General features: G+C 39.8%; 1 protein-coding gene across 2 annotated transcripts in view; it reads left to right on the top strand.

The window, feature by feature from the left end:
- Window positions 1-4,981: 4,981 nt before the first annotated feature.
- pparaa (peroxisome proliferator-activated receptor alpha a) overlaps window positions 4,982-20,445 on the top strand; it is a 39,282-nt gene continuing 23,818 nt past the window's right edge. Inside the window, exons 1-2 of one of the 2 annotated variants that reach the window (XM_048267697.1) lie at window positions 4,982-5,316; window positions 6,285-6,356. The gene's annotated coding sequence lies outside the window, so the exon portion shown is untranslated. Of the gene's footprint in view, window positions 5,317-6,284; window positions 6,357-14,364; window positions 14,555-20,445 lie in introns of those variants that run through there. The other variant, XM_048267698.1, reaches the window with a different exon arrangement.

Here is a 20,445-nt window from a genome sequence, read left to right as displayed (position 1 = left end):
AATAATTGATGTAGGCTTGCTTTCTGTCCAATGTATCAGAGCTGAAACGAGGTTGTTGCATTCTTTATTGTTGTTTGCTCTTCTTTGTGCTCAGTGAATGTCATGCATGTTGATCCAGTAAGGCAATTTGATAATACCGGTACCCCTTTCTAGCGCCAGGGCACAGCTAGAGTAAAGTGGCTAGACTAGTAATATGAGCATAGTTGGAGTGCAGGAGCTGGAGGAGGAGGCAGAGATAAGAGAGAGGGAGGGATGAAGGGAGAGGGGAGATTGTCATTATGTGGCCCATGTGACGGATGCCCTGTGGGGACAACAGATGTTCAATGATGTCATGTAGTGGGGGAGGAGGGCACGGAATGGTAGGAGACTTCACTTTATCCTAGAAGGAGACCGAGGACTGGAGAGTTCCCGCTGGCCCAGGCTTCTGCCACAGTCCCATGGCTCACATCCATACAAATTTACTGCACTTTTTTGTTTTCAGAGTGCTGAATTTGGGTTGATTTGTGCTGGATTTACATGAATTCATTTCTTTTTTTACAATCTAATTTATTTTCTAGTATTTTATTCCTCATCTGGAAGCTAGTTTTGTGAGTCTATGGTAAAAAATAATCCTGGATAAACCTGCTCAGTTTTGCAGCAGCATTAGCCTTCTATGTCTGATGCTATCTCACAAGACTGCTTTGGTGTCACTTTGGTGTCACTTTGGTTAATATCGCATGATAGGGATGAGGGTCTGCAGTCACCTGACAGCTTTGGTTTTGGCAATGAGATCTGTTCAACAGATAGAATTAGAAAAGCCAGTTCGCCAACATTGGCACATTACGTTCAATTTGTATCTGTGAAATTGGTATGTTTTTGCCTTTTATACTTTGACTGATGATGGCTTAAATCACAAACCACCTGCAAATTAAATGACTAACTTCAGATTTTTTTTCTGGATTGTCCTTTCATTGGTATCACAGCTTTCTGAATTTCTGAAAACAAATATTCAGCAAGTGTGCTAGCTGTAGTTGGAGAGATTTTTGGTCTGGGTTTACCAAGTACCACTGGTGTGATGTTGCACAAGAAGGCCCTTTTTTCCTTACACAATAGCCGAACAGGCTGAAGAGGTCATGATTTGATTGTGAGGTTGCAATGTTAAACTTTTGCCTCGGTCCCCTGACTATCAGTGGTATAAGAAGTCAATTGTTCTTGGGTATGCTGTGACAATGGCTGTTTGTGATCATGCAGAGCTTGAGAGGGCCGGCAGCACATACAGTAATTGTGCTGTTCGCTGCCAGGGACCGGCTCTCCAAGGGGTCACCGCAAGGGCAAAGTGCTCTCAGTCACGCCATAAATGCCCTGGTCCAGGGCACCACCGCCGATTATGCCTTTAAGATAAACCGCGCCGTCCCCTTTCTAAACACCTTGTTTTATAAAACCAGTGAAGATTGCGATTCCAATCAATGTCAAAAACTTAGTCAAAGTCCGGTGCCATTTCTATTGATTTTTTTTGGTTGGAGTTTTTGTCATAAGATTCAGTCATAGTTTAAAATCAGAAATCGTGTGAACTCATTGCCCTGTGTTATTTGAAGTGAGCTAGTGGCCCACCGGTACAGTATGTCAAATCCACAGCTCTGTAGTGGTTGGAGTGGGAGGACTGGTGAGGTGGCTGTGACCTTTACATGAGGACATGGCCTGTCACCAGGGTAATCATTCACTTGTAGACAGCAGCATACTCTGGTCAGCTATTGTGACTCTCCCAGCTGTTATTGTCAACATAATAGCCACACCACATATCTACATCCAGTGTACAACCTTGCAGGGACTTGAACTTGACCCTGATGTGATATTTTCACCTTGCTTAGTTTTTAGCATTTAAATATTTAATTATTAAGCCCCTTTCAATATTTGCAATGTGGTTTTGGATGGATGACGCATGAGAATGTCTTGAACGTCTGAATGTTTGGTTTTGTTATTTTGAGACCAACACATCAAATTTTGAATGTCGCAAGTTCTCAAGCACTTTTACTTTTAAAAGTTTGTGGGACAGGCAAACCCTTCTGGGTGTGGCACTGCAGCATATTCCATGTAGCAGGGGGTGGGAGACTCACTTTGTCAGGGTCCCGCCTCCTCACCATCTCCTAGACTTCCCAGAATCCCTTCTGTCTGAGAGCAGTGGCCTGAAATAAAACTAAAAGAGGGCTCATACTGAGAGAATGGGAGCTTTGTTTCAGCTGCCATTTAGACTGTCTGGGGGCACAAGAAAGAGAACTCAAAGTGAGTGTCTGATTGCAAATTAGCACAGCCTAGTGTGAAATGGAAGCCTTCTCTCTCTGGCCCCTCCCTCATCACTGAGACCGGCATTAATACTGGATAAAACTCTTTTTTTGAGAATGACATTTAATATGGGTGTGTAAATCACCATTACCTTTTTGATTAAAGGTTGGCTATATTTATTGTTACTTAGCTTGTTTAATTGTGTGTTTCTTGTTTCTTATAATGCATAGCAATGCAGAATATTTATAGGCTACTGTACTGAGTGCTGCAACAGGTTTTTGTTATATAATTAAAACCAGTGAGTTAATGGCATTATATAGTCAGTATGTTTTGATGGTTCAGTTTTACTGGTAGACATTTCTGCCATTTCTTCCTTGGGGCAGTTTAAGACCTGTAAACTGACAGATCTTGCTATGCCCATCAATAGAATGTTGTCAGATATTCCTTTGCTATTAACTTGTATATGTGACTAGATGTGTAAAGTAATGTTAGAAATCATGTAATAAGTCATGTTAAAGACTAGATTATGAAGAAGTCATGTAATAAGTCATGTTAAAGACTAGATTATGTTGACATATTATTACGTATTTTGGTTTGCAGGATTGCTGTGGTTAGCTATAAGTAATGTGTGACCAATTCATTGACCAGCTTTGATCACTTACTAAAGGAGCTATCCGTTGTGCTGAAGTATCCCTTCAAGGCTGTCACTGACAAAGTTGTAATCGTGTTTGTCCCTTTTAAGACTTTACCAGGTCCATTTTTTGTAAACCTTGTCTTGTCATATTTAGCCTTTGTATTCTTTGGGTTATTTTTGCAGCTTTCACATTTTCTTTATCAGTAATAGTTTCTTCATTACCTCCTGTCTTTGCCTACCAATTATAACATAAGACACATTAGACATTAATACCAGTTTCACTTGAACTGGGCTTGAACTGACTTTTCATTAAGCCAAGCTTCACCTGAACTAGTAGTGCATGTATGGTGTTATTTATGTATTTCTTCGGGGTCAGTGCTTATTTTGAACTTGATGATAACAATGGAGAAATGTGTTTTGGTATTGATAATGTTTGCATGTATGTGTGATAATGAATTAATGTAAATGAATAAATGTAAAATTTTAAAATCAATAATTTTCTTGGGTGTACTCCATGACAGGGAGAAGAGTTTCCTGGAGTCTCTCTCCGTTTCTCTCTCACACATATGGCCACAAACCATAAATGTACACACACACACACACATACGCACGCACGCACGCAGACACACACACACACACACACAAACACAGACACACACACACACACACACACACACACACACACACACAAACAGGTGACACTCCAGCTCTTTAATCTCATTACTTGTGTCTGTGTGAAAGTAGAGGCAGGGTCACTGAGTGCATTCCTCTCAGCCGGGTCTGGCTCCACATTATAGAGCATGCCAAGTGGGCAATTTGTTGTGTAGGTCATCTTGTTTGGGAAGAGTAGTTAGAAAAAAGAACAAACTGTATTTCACTTATAAATATAATAAGTTTAAATCGATAATTCAAGATAATGAAATGCCTATATTTCTTTCAACAAGTTAACTTTAACAAGTTGATGTGGCTTAACTCATGTGGTAAAATGCAAATGACATTTTTAACCATACAAATAATTAACAAGTTAAAGCCTATAATAAAAGAAGAATGATATTTTTTTGTTTGGTACCATGCAACATGTTTAGGCCTTTATAAGCTGACTGCCTCATGACCTAAGCTTTTTTCTATCCCCATATATGTGGTATAGGCTAGTTTTTTTCCTTTTTTCCATCCGCGGTAGTTCCACATAGCCTAATTGATTTAGTTTATAATATAGAATGCATGCATCTATTTAATGCATATTTTAAGCCTAGCTGACCTTCCAATAGGCTGGCTAATGGATTAGACAAACTTGATAAGATTGCACAATTTGTTTTTAAGCACCACGACTGTGGCCTGACCATAAGTAGCCTAACCATAGCCTGCTTTTACAGAAGATAGTAGGTTATACAATTAACAGTGATTGAGGGCAAGTTTCAGAATGTACTCACGCAGGATGATGGCAATAATTAAGCGATCAGCTGAGGGGAACATGTAAGTGAGTTTGTGTGCGGTATAGGCGGCCACAATCTAGCCTGCTTTGTAGGCCAAGGATACATATCAGTTGGCTATTCGCTTGAGATTAGGCCTAGGCCTATTGTGCGTAAATGTATGGGGGTTCCGTGCCAGGATGGCCAGTCTGGACAACCTATATTGTCCTGTTAGAGAAACAGCTAGCTTTCCGATCATCCTCTTATGCCAGGCTTTTACATGAGATAGGCCTATCTTTGGTAGGTAAAAAAATCTTCTTTTTACATCAAAGAGTTCGGGGTTTCATTCTGTTGCAGCCAAGATATTGTTTTGTTAACTCATTATAGACCGTCTTCGTTAAACGCGTTCTCGGTTTTTTGTTGAATCTAAGCAAGTCTACCGATGATCTTGGCCTGCAAATGCCGTCTAATTTACTTTTCAATGTTGTGCACACTGCCCCTTATCAACTCTAAATATTCCGTTGTAATTTGCTACCCGGTTTTCAAAGTGACACTAGATACCGCCGCCTGCAGACAGGCTCTTGTGTAACGGTCTCGCTGTGAATCACTGTTCACCCTAGATGAACTTTCGTAGCCAGCCTAGTTCAGAAACGGCAGAACGCAGTCAGTGCAGTCGGGTGCTATGTCAGGCCGATGTGACGAAGAATCAAAAGCCATTGTTGATTTACAGTAAAACGATCTCTCGACACAGCCACAGTTTAAATGGAGTGCCAGCCAAGAGCCTAACTTCTTTGGCTGCACAAGATTGTGGATAGGCTGTCCCTTAAACTTAGAAGGAAAATACGCAACAAATAGCCTCCTTCTCTTACTTTATGTTTCGCTGTGTACCATCTGCAAGCGAGACTACAGGAATTGATCGTCAAGAATGACAACTCCATTTTTGCCAAAAATCGGACTTCATCATCTTGAACTTGAACATCACCTTAACAGTGATGTTTAAGGAACTCGTAATCGGTACGATTTTTAAAAACATTTCTCTGCGCCTAAGAGAGTTGGAAGCAATGGGCTGTGTAGCCTAATACAGCGAAGATGTTAGAAATGGGAATCATAACTGTAGCCTACATTTGAGCAGGGGTAGTCTTGGCTGGGTTATTGTCAGTTTACAGTTAAGAGTCGCAGCGGAATAATTTCATTGTTTACACGGTACAGACATAGTTTTCCGTGAGCATAATGTTTCGTTACACAAAGACCTAACGGCCAGGCACGACTTGTGATTGTCTGACATTGTAGTTTATTGTCTATTTGTCTTCGGTTATTTGGTAGGATATCATATATCAGAAAAAATATGTCAAATGTTTTGTAGGCCATAGAATACGAAGAAATCAAGCTGGAATAGCTATATGCATTCATTTTCAATTTCAGTCGGCTAGGCTACTTTGTTGCGGTTGATTAGAGCGCACTAAATGTTGATTGCATAACCTATGCTAGCCTACATCTGTGAATATAAAGGTAAATGACAATTCATCGTGCAAGTTTAATTGCGATCCACCATCAGCGATTGCGTTATTATCGATAGGCCTATTGGTTTATAGTAAATAGGGATTCTGCACTGTGTTGGTGTACTACTTGGCTACATCTTGTCAAATGGGGATTGTAGTGCATCATGTCATGCCACCTAACGAAGGCAATAGTGCAAATTACATAGTAAGATCTGCTTTCACATAAATGTAATAGTTAACTCTTATTATTGTGATATATTTAGGCTGTAGGTAGCTGCAGTGTTGTCTATTGACTTTCAGGTGTTTGTGGTAGCTCTGCAGTAAACTTAGTCATCTCAATTCTATTTTCTTAAAGCCAGTGAAAGGAGTCTATTTTAAAACATGTGTGTGTGTGTTCTCTCTCTCTCTCTCTCTCTCTCTCTCTCTCTCTGTGTGTGTGTGTGTGTGTGTGTTTGTGTGTGCATTTATATTTTATATCCATAGACACAGATTTCCAAGATGAGAAAACTTGATTGAATAACAGCACAAACAATGGAACACAAAATAAAGACAAAGGTATGTTTCAGAATATATATTTGAATAGGCTTTATAGAAGGTTCAGGTAAAAGCAAATGTTTATTTATACTTTGGAGAAATGCAGTGTGTTTTTGGTAGGCTGGTTGAGAGCTTTACTATTGCTGTTTGCAGTTGTGAGATTTGTCATTCAAAAACTTTAAACATTTCAAGTTTAATAGGAAAAACATATCTGTTCTAAGTTGATAGTTATACAAAATGCACTCTTAAGCCTTGTTCAAATACCATGGATTAGTTTTTTGAGGTGATGTGAAAGATTATTGATTCATTTGTTCAGGACAGAAGAAGGTATTCCTGCACTGTTAATTTGCAATAGACATGATTTAGAACACATTTCCAAATAATTAAATACGCTATTTACAAGCCTTTCTTTGTGTAAGCAGAGTGGGCTTTTTTTTTTCAAAGAGGAGTTGCCTTTGAATACTTTTTTAAGACATGTTTTGTGTTTGAGTTACACTCTCCTGATATCATGTTTGTCTCATCATGGATATTATACATTTTGGAAATATAATTTAGTTAGTTACTGTAAGGATGTAACCCTTTTTGTATTTTTTCATGTCAAGTCATGGTTTTTGGCTTTCGACGCCATGTGACGCATATGCCAGATTTTCAGAGTAAAGTACCGGACTTTACACAGAACATGTTGGTGTTATGATACACTTTTGTCATAATTCACAATGTTATCATTTACATATTTATCTTATCGTTATTCACTTTCAAACACTATTAGAATATTATTATCACTGGATGTAAGATGTGGCGTTGCTGGATTTGAAATGCATTTTCTTACCTCGGTTTCAATTTTGAAAGGATTACATTAAGCAAAGGAACTTATTAAAGGTCAGTCAGATGTCATCCACTTTTTCTTGGGATGTCACTCAAAATCCAGTGGCCTTTGCCAAAGCAAGCTTTCAGTTCACATCTTTAGTCATTTACAATGCGCCAGCTGCCAGGTAGCACAGGGGAGAGTAAACTGTGGCATTATTCTTGGGCAGGCAGGCAGTGAGTATCAGTGGGCCCATTAGCGTCCAGCACATCTGGCCGCGTTTGTGCTGTGTGTGCACTAGAAGTGTCTTTCCATGACTGGCTTGGGCCCTGACCATGCCAAACTGTCAATCCCACAGGAATGTCTCCCCAAACTCCACTGCAGTGACGGATGACAGAAAATTGGCCTGTAGGATCGCCGTCTTTTTTCACTTTCTCTCTCTCTCACTTTCTCTCTCTCTCACTTTCTCTCTCTCTCACTTTCTCTCTCTCTCACTTTCTCACTCTCTCACTTTCTCTCTCTCTCACTTTCTCTCTCTACCTTGTTCCTTTTGTTTTTCTTCCTCCGGAGCTAAATTCCAGGCGCTGAACATCCAATTCAAGTCATTCTTGCCACCTACCCCACCACACACCCGCCAACACAGGTTTCTCAAATATTAAATGACAAGTGTTCATTTCAACACATCCTGCAGTACTGAATTCATGTCATCAACAAAATATTTCAAATGCCTCAAATACTCATTGTAGGCCTGGGAGACTAGGATTTTACAGAGCTAATGTCTGTCTGAATGATTAGCACAATTTCTGACAATGGCATGGGTAAGGTCAAGTGTAAAAATTGAATTGTCGTATGACGTGTCATATTTGCTTTTTAAGATTCATTTCTTAAAGTGTGTCATTCGGTGGCAACACAGGTTATCCCAGGTTAGTGGCAGGACCAAAATTGGAAGTGTGAGTTTTGAAAGCAGCCCTTACTCTGTTCTGACAGACTGCAGTTCTCTGTGGCATGCAGTGTTTGTGTGCAGAATTGTTGCGTGCTCACGCGGTGAGGACAGCATTAGAGAATACCATAAATATTCAGATTGGAATCAGAATGGCACTCACATTTTGTTCAGCACTGGCAGTTTACACACAATATGACGACATGATTAGCCTAGTGCAAGGTACAAGATATGAGATATGTACAAGGCTATGACAAATATGTATGCATGTGTATATGTTTGTGTGTATGTGCGTGTGTGTGGGTGCATGTGTATATGTTTGTGTGTGCGTGTGTGTGGGTGCATGTGTTTTTTGTGTGTGTGTGTGTGTGTGTGTGTGCATATGCGCGTGTGCATGTGTGTGTGTCTTTGTGCAGGCTCTTAAGTGCCTGACCTAATTTTGCAGTCAGTGAAGAATTGGGCAGTGAAGGCCGGTCTCTGTTAGTGTAAGTTCGCTGTGCTGGGTGTTTCCTCTGCAGCTCTAACAGGAAGCTCATGTTCAAGTTCATCTGAGGACAGGGAAAAGGCTTTTCTTTCCACTGTGGATCATTTTAAGGGGAAAAAAATGGGCTCCAGCACTGAATCGCCCCTCTGCAGTCTGGCATGAGTTTGTGCTCCCTATACTGCTTTATTGTCTATTTTGGCTGAACTTGCAGATTTTATACTGCCAAGAAAACATCTATTTTTTAGGATACAGTGAAGTAGAAGCAAGGGCCCAAGTCAAAAGCGAGTTCATGAATACTTCAAGCAAATTAAACAGCTCTCTCTGCAGGACTTTCGGCAGTTTCTTCCGGCTGAGTTTTGAGCTCAAAAGAAACAGGACCCTGGTGCTAGCCACATTAAAAAGAAGAATATATATGGTTTCAGATTATGACACACATAAGTCTAATTTCTAGAAAGAACAGATTTAATGTTTTAAATGGATGTAGATTCATCTCATGATGCATTGTCAGTTGAAAACAAGCTTTTATTTTAATGGTGGTATGATTTGTATGCAAAGGAGATTCACACAAGGGTATTGAGACAACTGTATGACTGTTTTTCACAGTTCTGAGGATGCCATGTGATTTGTAGGGATAGACTGGAGGGGGTGTGGCTGCCACAATGCAGGTGAGAGTGGATTGGTTCATTGAGAGCAGTGCCTAATGTGACACAGCAGTTTTAAACAAGGTATTCCTTACCTCACCTTACCTTGTCAATCTAAATATTTCAAGGAAACTGACTTGGGCATGACAAACATGACATCTGGGAACAGGAGCCTCCTGTCATGCAACTAATCCAATCTGTATTTAATGTAAGTGTGCGTCATCTCTGTTCTTATCTAGTATGAATGACAATAAGCAAAGGGTGTAGTTGTATTCCATTTAGAATACGGTCGGAAGCTTGGTCTTACACGTTCTGTTGAAGTGATGTTTTGAAATATGCATGTATTGCTGTAGATATACATGTGCACAAAAAAACATACTGCTCTGGCATAAAAGGCAGTAAATGGTGAGGAAACATGTTGAAATGTGCTCTAAAACTGTTGTTGTAGATAACTAAGACACCTGGCCTTTTAGTTTGGGAAAGCACTCCTTTTACTTCCATCCCACAGACACAGAGCCGTAGCAGCAATGAGTCAGCAGTTAAAGTCAGACACAGATGAGTCAGACGCAGTATCCCATTTGTCAGGAGAGGGTTGTTGCAGCATGTTGACATTCCCAACCACACTAATCAAAAAGTAATTTATCTTCCATTGTCAGAAGCCCAAGGATAGTTGTTATTGTCTATATTAACCATCATACTATGAAATATGATTTAAGTTCATTTGTGACTTGACAACTCTTTTGCACTTTTCAGGCATAAACTGTTTCTGATTTTTATTTATTGTTTAGACTGCTTTTAGCCTTGCCTTTATTTGTAGCCCAGTGTATTTGTCAACTGTTGTGTGCTGTAGGCGATGTCTACAGATACAAGGATTAATAGCCTACAAGGTTTTGATGATGATGGCTAAGTAACTTGGTGTCAGACATGGCACATTCATCAAGAGATGAGGATGAGGAGAGAGGATTGTATTTTCGTGAAGCTATTCACTCATCTTTAGCTTTGTTTATCCATCACTGTCCACTCTGTCACCATGTTTCACTTCTGCATTACATTATAAGTAAGTATAGGTATGTATACTCTTTTGATCCCGTGAGGGAAATTTGGTCTCTGCATTTATCCCAATCCGTGAATTAGTTAAACAGTGAACACACAGTGAGGTGAAGCACACACTAATCCCGGCGCAGTGAGCTGCCTGCTTCAACGGCGGCGCTCGGGGAGCAGTGAGGGGTTGGGTGCCTTGCTCAAGGGCACTTCAGCCGTGCCTACTGGTCAGGGTTCGAACCGGCAACCCTCCGGTTACAAGTCCAAAGCGCTAACCAGTAGGCCACGGCTGCCCCAAATTATTATCTAAACCATAGCCTGCCAAAATCACATGCGTCAAACTGAGATACCGTACTTAACAAACCTGCTTGTGTTACACTAATCATTATCGTGTGGTCTACGTTTTAGTAGAACCCATTTCAGATCACGATTTCCGACGAACGTCACGATTTCCTAGAATATTTCCTAGAATATCTATTGGCCCACTGACTCACATTATTCAGTCAATGTCAGTCATTCTGTAGGCCGTCTCAGGTCACCTGACCTCTGCAGGTGCCCTCCAGATGTTGCTGAGCCAGTACAGTCCCCTTTCAGTATTTAATCTACTGATTCTCAGAGCAGAGAGAATAGAAGGTCTGGCGTCGCTGGCAAAGGCCTGCTAACAGACAGGAACGAAATACTAAACCATGAGCAAATTGGATTAACTCACGTGTGGAACATGAGATGTTTTTGGGCTTTCAGAACTTTATATTTTAGTTGGAGAGTGCTGGCTAATTTATTCCATTTCATTTTTCCACTGCCAGACAACACTCATTGACTAATTAAAGGTGGGGTCCTTGATGATCATCCATTTCACTTTTCATCATTTTCAGCTAAATTCTACTTACATTCCTGTAGCCATCTGTCCAGAGAGCTCAAAAAAAGAAATAGGAAACTAAAGTGTCCCACATTGACCCATGCATGAGTCCAGCCAAACATCAACGTTACTTCAGGAGCATGGAGGGGAGTGGAGGTAGTGACCTTAATTATCAGAAAAATATTTGGCCAGGATGGAGGATTCTACCTTTGAATGTTGAATCTCATGTTTTAGGGTTAGACATATAAACAGTTCTGTTGAAAACAGCTCAAAAACTACTGCACATCACATTAATCTCATTCACAAAATATACATTTGTTTATGATACGAAGACCTGCATAAACTTTATATAACTCATGTTGTCAGGTTGAGGAGCCTTTTTTGTCAGAAAATTATGTCTGTATTATTTGGCATTATATTATTATAGGGACATGCCTAACAATGTGATTTATGAAGATCGAAAATTGTGGGGCGTGTGACATACAATTATAGAAGGCAGCATAGCAAAGTAGACTGTACTGTATGCTGAATAGTACACGTAGAACATTGCTATTTGTATTATTTCAGAAAGATGGATATTATCACCAAATTTCCCTCACAGGATCAAAAAAGTATATATACTTATACTTATACTTATACTTATACTTATAGCACTTGTAGCAATCGGGCATTTTAAACTGTCACAGGAGGAGAATTAATGAGCGCAGGCAGGCAGGCCTTTCCCAGCTTGACGCAGGGAGAGGGCCATGTGAGCGCTCATGGCAGCCTCTCGGTCTCAGACTGGGCTGCTCTGTGGGCCAACCACGGCTGCATTGTGGCCAAGAGCTGGTTTGAATAGCCCCTTAGTATTTTGGGGGGAGCAAGTCAGCAACATTTGCATCTGCTCCAGTCACAAAGGTTTATAGGTCAGCAGAGACGGAGGCTTGAGAAAAACCTCAAAGCCCCAAGATATTTCTTTGCTTTTCAATCAGCATCCTTCAACATTTGCTCTATATGTAGTTGTTCTAAAACTTAGTGAATTCCCCTTTTTGACCTTTTTCATATCCAAATCTCACTTGACTGTTGATAAAAGACCAAGTCAAGAGTGTTTGCAACTTTGAATAGTGCTCATTTGTATGTTTTATATTTTGCATTTTTAACCCGGAATGTTGAGAAATGAACGTTCTAAAGAATATCTGGGTTCATTGAATTCAACATAGAATTTTAGAACCTTCAATTTTTTGCGGAACTTAGAACGTTCAAAAACCTACACCTTTAAGGGTTAAATATGTTTTAGGTAAGGGTGGGTGACAGAGAAGTTTACTCCAACCAGAGTAATACGGACTCTAATATCAAATCAGGAATAGGGATCAGACTGGACACATTACTAAAAAGGACACCAGTGACAGAAAAGTTGTGGAAACAGTTCTTTAAGGTGTGGATTGGACAGATTTGCTCTTTCTGCTGTCTAATTTAATTACGTGTTCTAGTTAAGTCGTTAGACCAACTGTTCAAGCAGAGGGATTATGATAGATGATAGATAAAAAAAATAAATAAATTGGCTGCAGTTCTCTGTTTGAATTCACATTCCTTATTGCCATCCATGAGACCCTCAGGTCCCTGATAATGAAGCCCATCATACTGTGGACTCTGGGATCTGCATGGTTTGAGTGATCCAACTCTCTGTTTCGTCTTTCAGAAATGTCTGTCTCGTACTTCTCTGATCTCCTGGCCTGCATTAGTTATTTTATTTAGAAGTACGTAAGTCTCTTTTTCTATGTGTGTGTGTGTGTGTGTGTGTGTGTGTGTGTGTGTCTGCTTTCATTCAATGTGGCCACAAGAAGGCAGTGTGTGTCCTATATAGTGGTCGTGGAGACATGAGTGAAAGGAGGCGTCTGAGGACCTGTGCAGCCCGCTGGAGACGTGTGAAAGGGTGCACAAAGGAGCCTGCTCTATCTGTATGCACACTACATAAAGGGTCCTTTTGTTAGCGTCTGCGTCCTCATGACTGTTAGCATCTCAGGCTCCTGCAGCTGCCCTGCCCCCACCGCACAACACAACACAGGCTGCAGGAGAGCCCTTAACCCTGAGCAGGGACCAACTGCCAGCACGTTCCCACCGCATACAGCGTGTTAGCGATGTGCCTTGCTTTGGTGCTCTGCTGCATGCTCTGCTTTTTGTACGTCTCAGAGAATATTTTGCATTTCACTGCTTTCAGTACCCAGTGAGAAAATGGAGTTCTGTCGTTATAACAAAGTGTCAACTTACTCCACTTCACGTATTCACGCCTTTGAGCAGAACTTTATCCCCTTGATCTTATCGCCCTTCATTTTAGCAGCCTTGTAAACTCTGAAACAGACACAGTAACACTTTGCAAATATTAGGCAAAGATAGCAACACAGCTTTCTTGGATTTTTATAGCTTGCTTTGTGGAATACAGATTATACTTAAATAATAATGACTCTTCTTAAAAAAAATAATAATAATGGCTGGCCTTACATCACAAAAGTTTTTTCTCAAGCTTGCACATAGACCTGTGTCTGGAAAACAAGAGCAGGGCAGAGTCCTCCTGTGTGTTTATACTCACCAGACTGACATGGTGCTCTAACTGATATTGCATGGCAGAGGTGAGGAAGGTCAAGACCGGGACTGTGTGTGTCTTGGACATTTGACCAGTATATTGCTGGCCTAACATCAGGTCAGGTAAACCTTAAAATATTTTATATTACATGAGACAAAACTGATCACTTAAAAACAGACTAAAGAGCTCACATTTAGCTACATTGCTAGCTATTATAGGAAATTCTTAAAATGGCTACCCTAATATTACTTTAAGTATTGCCACTTTAAAAAGTGTCTTTGGTAGCAGGTGAAGATTATTAGGTCTTTGTTGTTCTCAGGGAAGCTGGTCTGTGTGCGCCTATGTGAGGTGTACTGTCACCGTGGCTCCCTCGGGACGCATTCCGTAGTTGAAATCACTCATTAACCACCATTTTATCAACTGTGCTGTAGCCTACTAACTAAACTGTTACAGACTTGGCTTCTTTTCCACCTCTGTTTTAGCTGCAGCTCATGGCTGCCTGTAGTGGATAGCATACAGGATAAAACTCTGTGTAATCCCTAAAATCCCCTCAACAGAGTAGGGCAGTTTGTGTGTCTGATCTCCTCCATAAGTGGACCAAGCCTGTGTCCATGAGTGTGTGTCTCCCTGGGGGCTGTTGGGACAGGCATGGCGGATTGGGTGTGGCGGGCTCTGCTGGGGCGAATCCTCTCTGTGCTGTCCATGCAAGGCCATGACGTGGCGCACGCCAGCACCGGCTTTGGGCCCAGGACCGTACCACTCCCCACACTCTCGCCCCGTACTGCCATGCAGGGAAGTCAGAGAGTCCATGCTGCCTTTAGCGTTCCACCAGCACCAGCCCTAACAGGACCCTGGCACGTGGGCTCCGCAGAAACAGGTCTCAGGGAAAAAGGTTTGTTCAGTGTGCCTCTGTCGATACAAAGAATTCCTACGTTGCATTTAATGATTGCTATCTGCTTGTAAGGGTTATTGCAAAGGGGTCAGTTCAACACCTACATTTGATAGGGTATATGCAGCTATTTGTAACATAATAGACATGCTTAATGTTCAATATCCGATTATATGATATTAAAAAATAAATATTCCTCAGGGTAGTGGTATTACGTGGCGATTTCGTTTTATCAGCACAAACTCTGTGACATCATTTTGCCTCATACAATTTCTTGTCAAGTTAATTTAACATGGACATGCATTAGAAACATGTATTTCCAGTAATAGGAATTTCTAAATCTGTAGACTGTAGAATGCATAGGAGCATACAGGATGTTATGAGATAAGAGATGATCACTATTGTGGGTCATATCATAGGCTATAGTGAGGCAACAACCACTTACTAGTTCAATGTCAATTTCAGTTCAAAATGGAAATTAAGATCTAAAATCATACATATTACATGTTCTTCAGGTAACAAATTCACTTTTGTATTTCTCTTTTTGTTTGTTGTTTGGCATATTTGCATGTAGTTATTATTATCAGAACACCATAATATCGCAGTGTAGCAAAACCGCATGTACCAATATTGCATCGTTTAAGAGAGTCTGGAAGCTCATGCCTAAAAGGAAGGAGAGAAATCGTTTAGACAGAGTAATGAATTTTAATACCTCAGAGATTTATATTTTCCTGTTAAGGCAAAATGTGATATAATGTTGAAAAGATGTATCGTTACTCGTGTGTGATTTAAGAAAGCTGTGTGCAGACTGCCTGGAGGTGTGTGTGTGTGTGTGTGTGTGTGTGTGTGTGTCAAACCTGGCACATGCTAAAATGGCTCATTAGAGGAACATAAAAGGAATTCTGAAATTAATTATAAATTATTTTGCCAATGATTAAGAAACAAGCTGATCAGTTAAAACACCATATCGAATGACTTCCTTTTGCATATCCTGTTTTAAAAGTTATGTTAATAGTTTACATCTGGCATTCAACTAGACATTCTCAATATGTTATTTGAGAATTTAGTGCAACATGGCATGTACGGTTTGCGATTTATTTTATTTGGTATTTTTTTCTTTCAAACAGAGAATTAAATTAATCATAGACATGCTTACTTTAATTGAGAGATGTTATTTTATTTTGCTCTTCAGGCTCGGCAATTCTCTTTCAAGAGCTCTGATGAGCCTTTGACAATTTCATTTTCATTTGTTGTAATGGTGAAGGATATTGGACAGTGATCGATTGCTTATGAGTATGTTGTTTCATTCTTACAATTTTAGATTAAATAGTCAACAAAAGCCATCAATATTTATCCACAGTCATGTATAAACTTGCAGTGGTGCTGTACTTGTCATCAGGATTAATATAGGCGGACTGTGTGTTAATTCTACCACACAATTGTGTAATGTTAATATTATGAAGATAACAAAAAACAGTACAGGTATGTGGCAAAGTAGAAAATAGAAGCCTTTTTATATGACTGATTTACCAATATATTTTTGTTAACCATTCATCATATTTTTTATATTAAAAAAGGATATTTGCTCTCATTGAGCAGCCCATGGTTGAGATTTTCACCATGTTTTGTTTTTGCACTTCAATATTCTACCTTTATAGACAAGAAGGCAGTAAATGTGAACCCTCTCTGTGTGGCATCTTTTTTGCCTTCATCTGAAACTTTAACATCAAGGAGCATTTTAAACATGGGTCATGGATCAGGGCATTACAGCACACAGTCATGCTGTCATTTCAAAATGCAAATACAAAAAATGAGTGTTTTGTATGAATTTGTTGCATAATTATTTAAGATAAAATAGAACAAATAAGTAAAAGCATTTAAGACAGAAAGCTGAAATGCTTAAGGTCAATATTTCACTAGTGTTTGTATGTACATTCACAAATTAATATTTAGAGATTGAATTATCATACATTTTACATAACACTTAACTAGCTGTCTCTGTGAGACCAACACATGGGAAATATGAACCTACATTTCTGATCCGAGAGATATTCTCTAATCTAACAGTCTACTTCTGATCCAAATTTTCTGAGGCATATACATCTAGTCATAAAGTGAATTAATTTTTAAGTCTAAGGTATGTAGCCTATAAGATTGACAGAAATAAATATTAATGAAACAAAAAAACTTGCCATGTTTTGTTTAAAAACATTTAAAGTAAGTTTGGTAATAATTAACTTTTTATTGAGAAAGTTAAATAAAGGAGTTATTGAAAGAGTTAAATATTTGTTGAAATATACATAGAATTAGATTAAGAAATATTTATCCTGTAAATGTTATAGATTTCAGTGTGTTTAAACTTCACCAGGCAAACATTTGCACCTGTAAAATCTGGAAATGAGTCCATCTCAGAAACTTTTATGTTAACTTTGAGGAAAGTTATGTGAAAATGAACTGAAATTGTCCTAGATGTTTACTTTATGTTATAAAGACCTTGACTTAACATTCACTCCAAAAATGCAGTGACCACCATGTTGTGTCTTTCTTTCTGTCCTCCATTTTGGGATTGGAAATTGAGGGTTGTGTGTTGCACATCACAGCCCCCTGCCTGCACCCCCTCACACATCATGGTCTGTGGAACCAGTTAAAGCAATTCATTTCAAGCATACTCTTAATCACCATTTTTTTGTCTCTGAGTTGCTTGAAATATTATTTGAAAATATCATGTGGGAGGACCATTAAACAACCTTTTACAGAATGAGCAGAAATGGTTATTCTTCTGATTACGGTTCCTTTTCTGTGTTCTGTGTCGTCAAGCTCTGAGTTGCTTGAAATATTATTTGAAAATATCATGTGGGAGGACCATTAAACAACCTTTTACAGAATGAGCAGAAATGGTTATTCTTCTGATTACGGTTCCTTTTCTGTGTTCTGTGTCGTCATACATATTTATGCACTTCAAGGACAACTAAATGAGACAGCATCAGATTTTTTGTATTGCACATGACTGGACGGTATAGGTCAGTATGGTTATAGTTGACTTAGTTCCTTGCATTTGATTTAACGAGTTGTCCAAGTAGTCTAACATGCTCCTGTTGGTAGATGCCTCTTTTCGCGGCTGTCGCCCTTGTGTGTGCTGTGCTGTGCTGTGCTGTGCTGTGCTACCTCTGCCGGCCCTCAGAGGTCAGAGGAGTTAATAAAGGCTGATTTGGGACTGCCGTGAGTGACACCCCTGAGGGGATCACCTCTTAATCCCCATTAGGCAGCGTGCGACTGATCTTTACCTACTCAAAGCAAACAGTGCACTCCCCGTCAATGGGGCCGGCCTGCTCCTACACTTGTGACCCGGGGTCATGGCCTTTGTTCACGTCTCAACAAAATGTGACCCCAGAGGTCCTGGCGGTAATTGAGAGGTCATCTTGACACGCGTGCTCAGGGGCCCAAGAAGGACCCACCACAGACAGCGTGCGCCGGCTAAGACAGAGCATGAAAAATGTTGTGTCTTATACTGTTGCTGCTAATTGATATTTAGTTTAAATCTTTTAGTGCACCTGGCATTCTATTGATCTTTGTTTATATTGATGTAATCTTGTTTTATTTTTATATATATTATAGCACATGAAATTTGTACAGGTGTATCTCCGTACACTTTTGATATTCTTGGGCTGTTGGAATGTGTATATATTTACTCAGTGGGACTTTATTTCTGAGTAAATGTGCATATAAACGTAGTGTAAACTAATAAGGAGTACTGGACAGGAACCAGTGCCGGTACTGAAGGCATGCTTTGTTAACTCACACCTCACTGAAATGTGAGTTCAGTCTTTGACTTTTTTGCATGTGAAAAAAACACATTCTCCAGATTTCACATAGATTTTTTTCATGCTCATTCTCAACACATTGATTCAGGATGAGAGATGAGATATCCGTATCTGTCAGCCAGATATGGCGGTTGAAATGCTCACATGCAAATTGTGCCTTGGTAGTTTGTTGTTGCAGTAGCAGTCATCTTCAGGTATGAATGAATTAGTTTGCTTCTCATTTCCCCTCAGGAAAACTTCACCTTTAAAGGAAAGCTGTGGCTCAGAAATGTTTACTAAGACAGCATCCCTAATTATACATATAATAATATCCTTGGTTTGCATTTAGGTACAGTAATGTGGCTATGTAAAAGTCGGAGTGAAAGAATGTATTTGAATGTTCTAGTGTTGCTTTATGTATGGGAGAAGACTTCAATATTGTGCTTCTAAATATGCTCTGAAATCGGCCACTGTTATACATTTATTAGTGTTTGTGGAATGGTTGTCATTATCAGTGTTTGTTGCACAGGATTGATAAATGAGTGGGATGTTGCACATAGTGTTGCTTAACAACACAGATATGTTATTTTGGAGTGCACAATGTCCTTGTTTGCTGTGTTGCTTTCTACACTTCTGCAAGTTTCATTGTACTTGACACGTTTTGCCTATTTTCCTATGAAATCAGGAAGTCTGTCATCATACTAATGAATTTCCATTGAAAATCAGTAGATGACTAAAATCTATCCTTGTTTATAAGAAAATCATACTGACTCAATCATGTATAGTTTTAGTTGACCTTTTAGAGGTTAATCGTTTACACTTCCAGGTTAAAGTAATGGTGAATTGTTAGATTGAATGGTTAATTCTTATGTTTATATAATGTAAACATCTTTTCTGTCTCCCTTATCATTGAAGACATTATGACATGAAAGCCTTGCATATAAATTGTCAGGGTGATCCATAATAAAACCACACTGAAGCTGTTCTTTGCAAATTCTCATAAAGAAGTTATTGTGATTGGCATTTGATCAACGGCTCCCATAAGCAGTCAGCTCTGAGAAAGATGAGGTCTTACATAGAAACTTACTGTTTGGGTGTTGGCAGCCAACCCAAAACCAAAATTGTATCCTCAAGTGAACTTAATGCAATGTACAGTTGAACATGCATGCCAAGCCTGAGCATTCCTGCCACAGCTTAGACCATCAGCAAGAGTTGATTGTGAACATTAGACTTAAATGAAGTGGTAAAACAAATGCTTATAACTGCAATTTAATTAAAACCAAGAATGATTCACTCACTCAATTACAGACAATAATGTAGTATATGGAACAGTACAATTTTGGTTTAATATGCTCATCCCCTTTCCCATTGGTTAGACAACGTGGCAAGATGTGACGTGGCAGTCATAAGCTAGTAGGTGCACTGTCCGCTATTGTCATTAGACGAGGGCAGTAAGATGGGAAACGTGTCCACTTCCATATTGTGCAGTGGCAGACCCATAGTTGTGTCTGTTCCTGTCATTTGCTCGCGCCCTCCAGCTGGCTCTGAGTGGCGTGTGGCTCAGAGTCTGGTTGGCGACGGGGCTCTCTGGTGAGGGGTCAGTGTCCTGGCGGAGCAGGGGAGGTTTCGGCCGAGGACTGGCAGGGCTCTGAGAATAGGCAAGATAAGCTGTATGTGTCTCTCTCTCTGTGTGTGTGTGTGTGTGAGTGTGTGAGAGCTACTGCTGGTAATTACAACATAGTGTCTGAAACCCTGCAAAAGCAGAATGACTCTCTGGCTGGACACTGCTCCAGTGCAGTCCATAACATATGGTGTAATTAAATGTATTTTTTTATCCGTTGCATAGCTGGCATAGTAACACATGAGAAACACATTTGTGGTATGGATGTGGAATATTTTTCGGTACATATCAGGTCAGTGCAGAGCGATTTTTTAACAACTTGTACTTGATAATGCATAATAATCCTTTGCATATTGATGGTAATAATCCTTTGCATATTGATGGTAAAACATCATAAATAATAATTTGATATCGCTATTTAAGGGGGAGCACAGGAAGGAAGAAGAGGGCTTTGTCTGTGAGGACGTTTTCCC

Source organism: Alosa alosa, chromosome 17 (genome assembly GCF_017589495.1).
Source record: "Alosa alosa isolate M-15738 ecotype Scorff River chromosome 17, AALO_Geno_1.1, whole genome shotgun sequence".
NCBI classification, from domain to species: domain Eukaryota; kingdom Metazoa; phylum Chordata; class Actinopteri; order Clupeiformes; family Clupeidae; genus Alosa; species Alosa alosa.
Note: the sequence above shows the minus strand (reverse complement) of the source record. Positions and strands in the feature narration are given on the sequence as shown.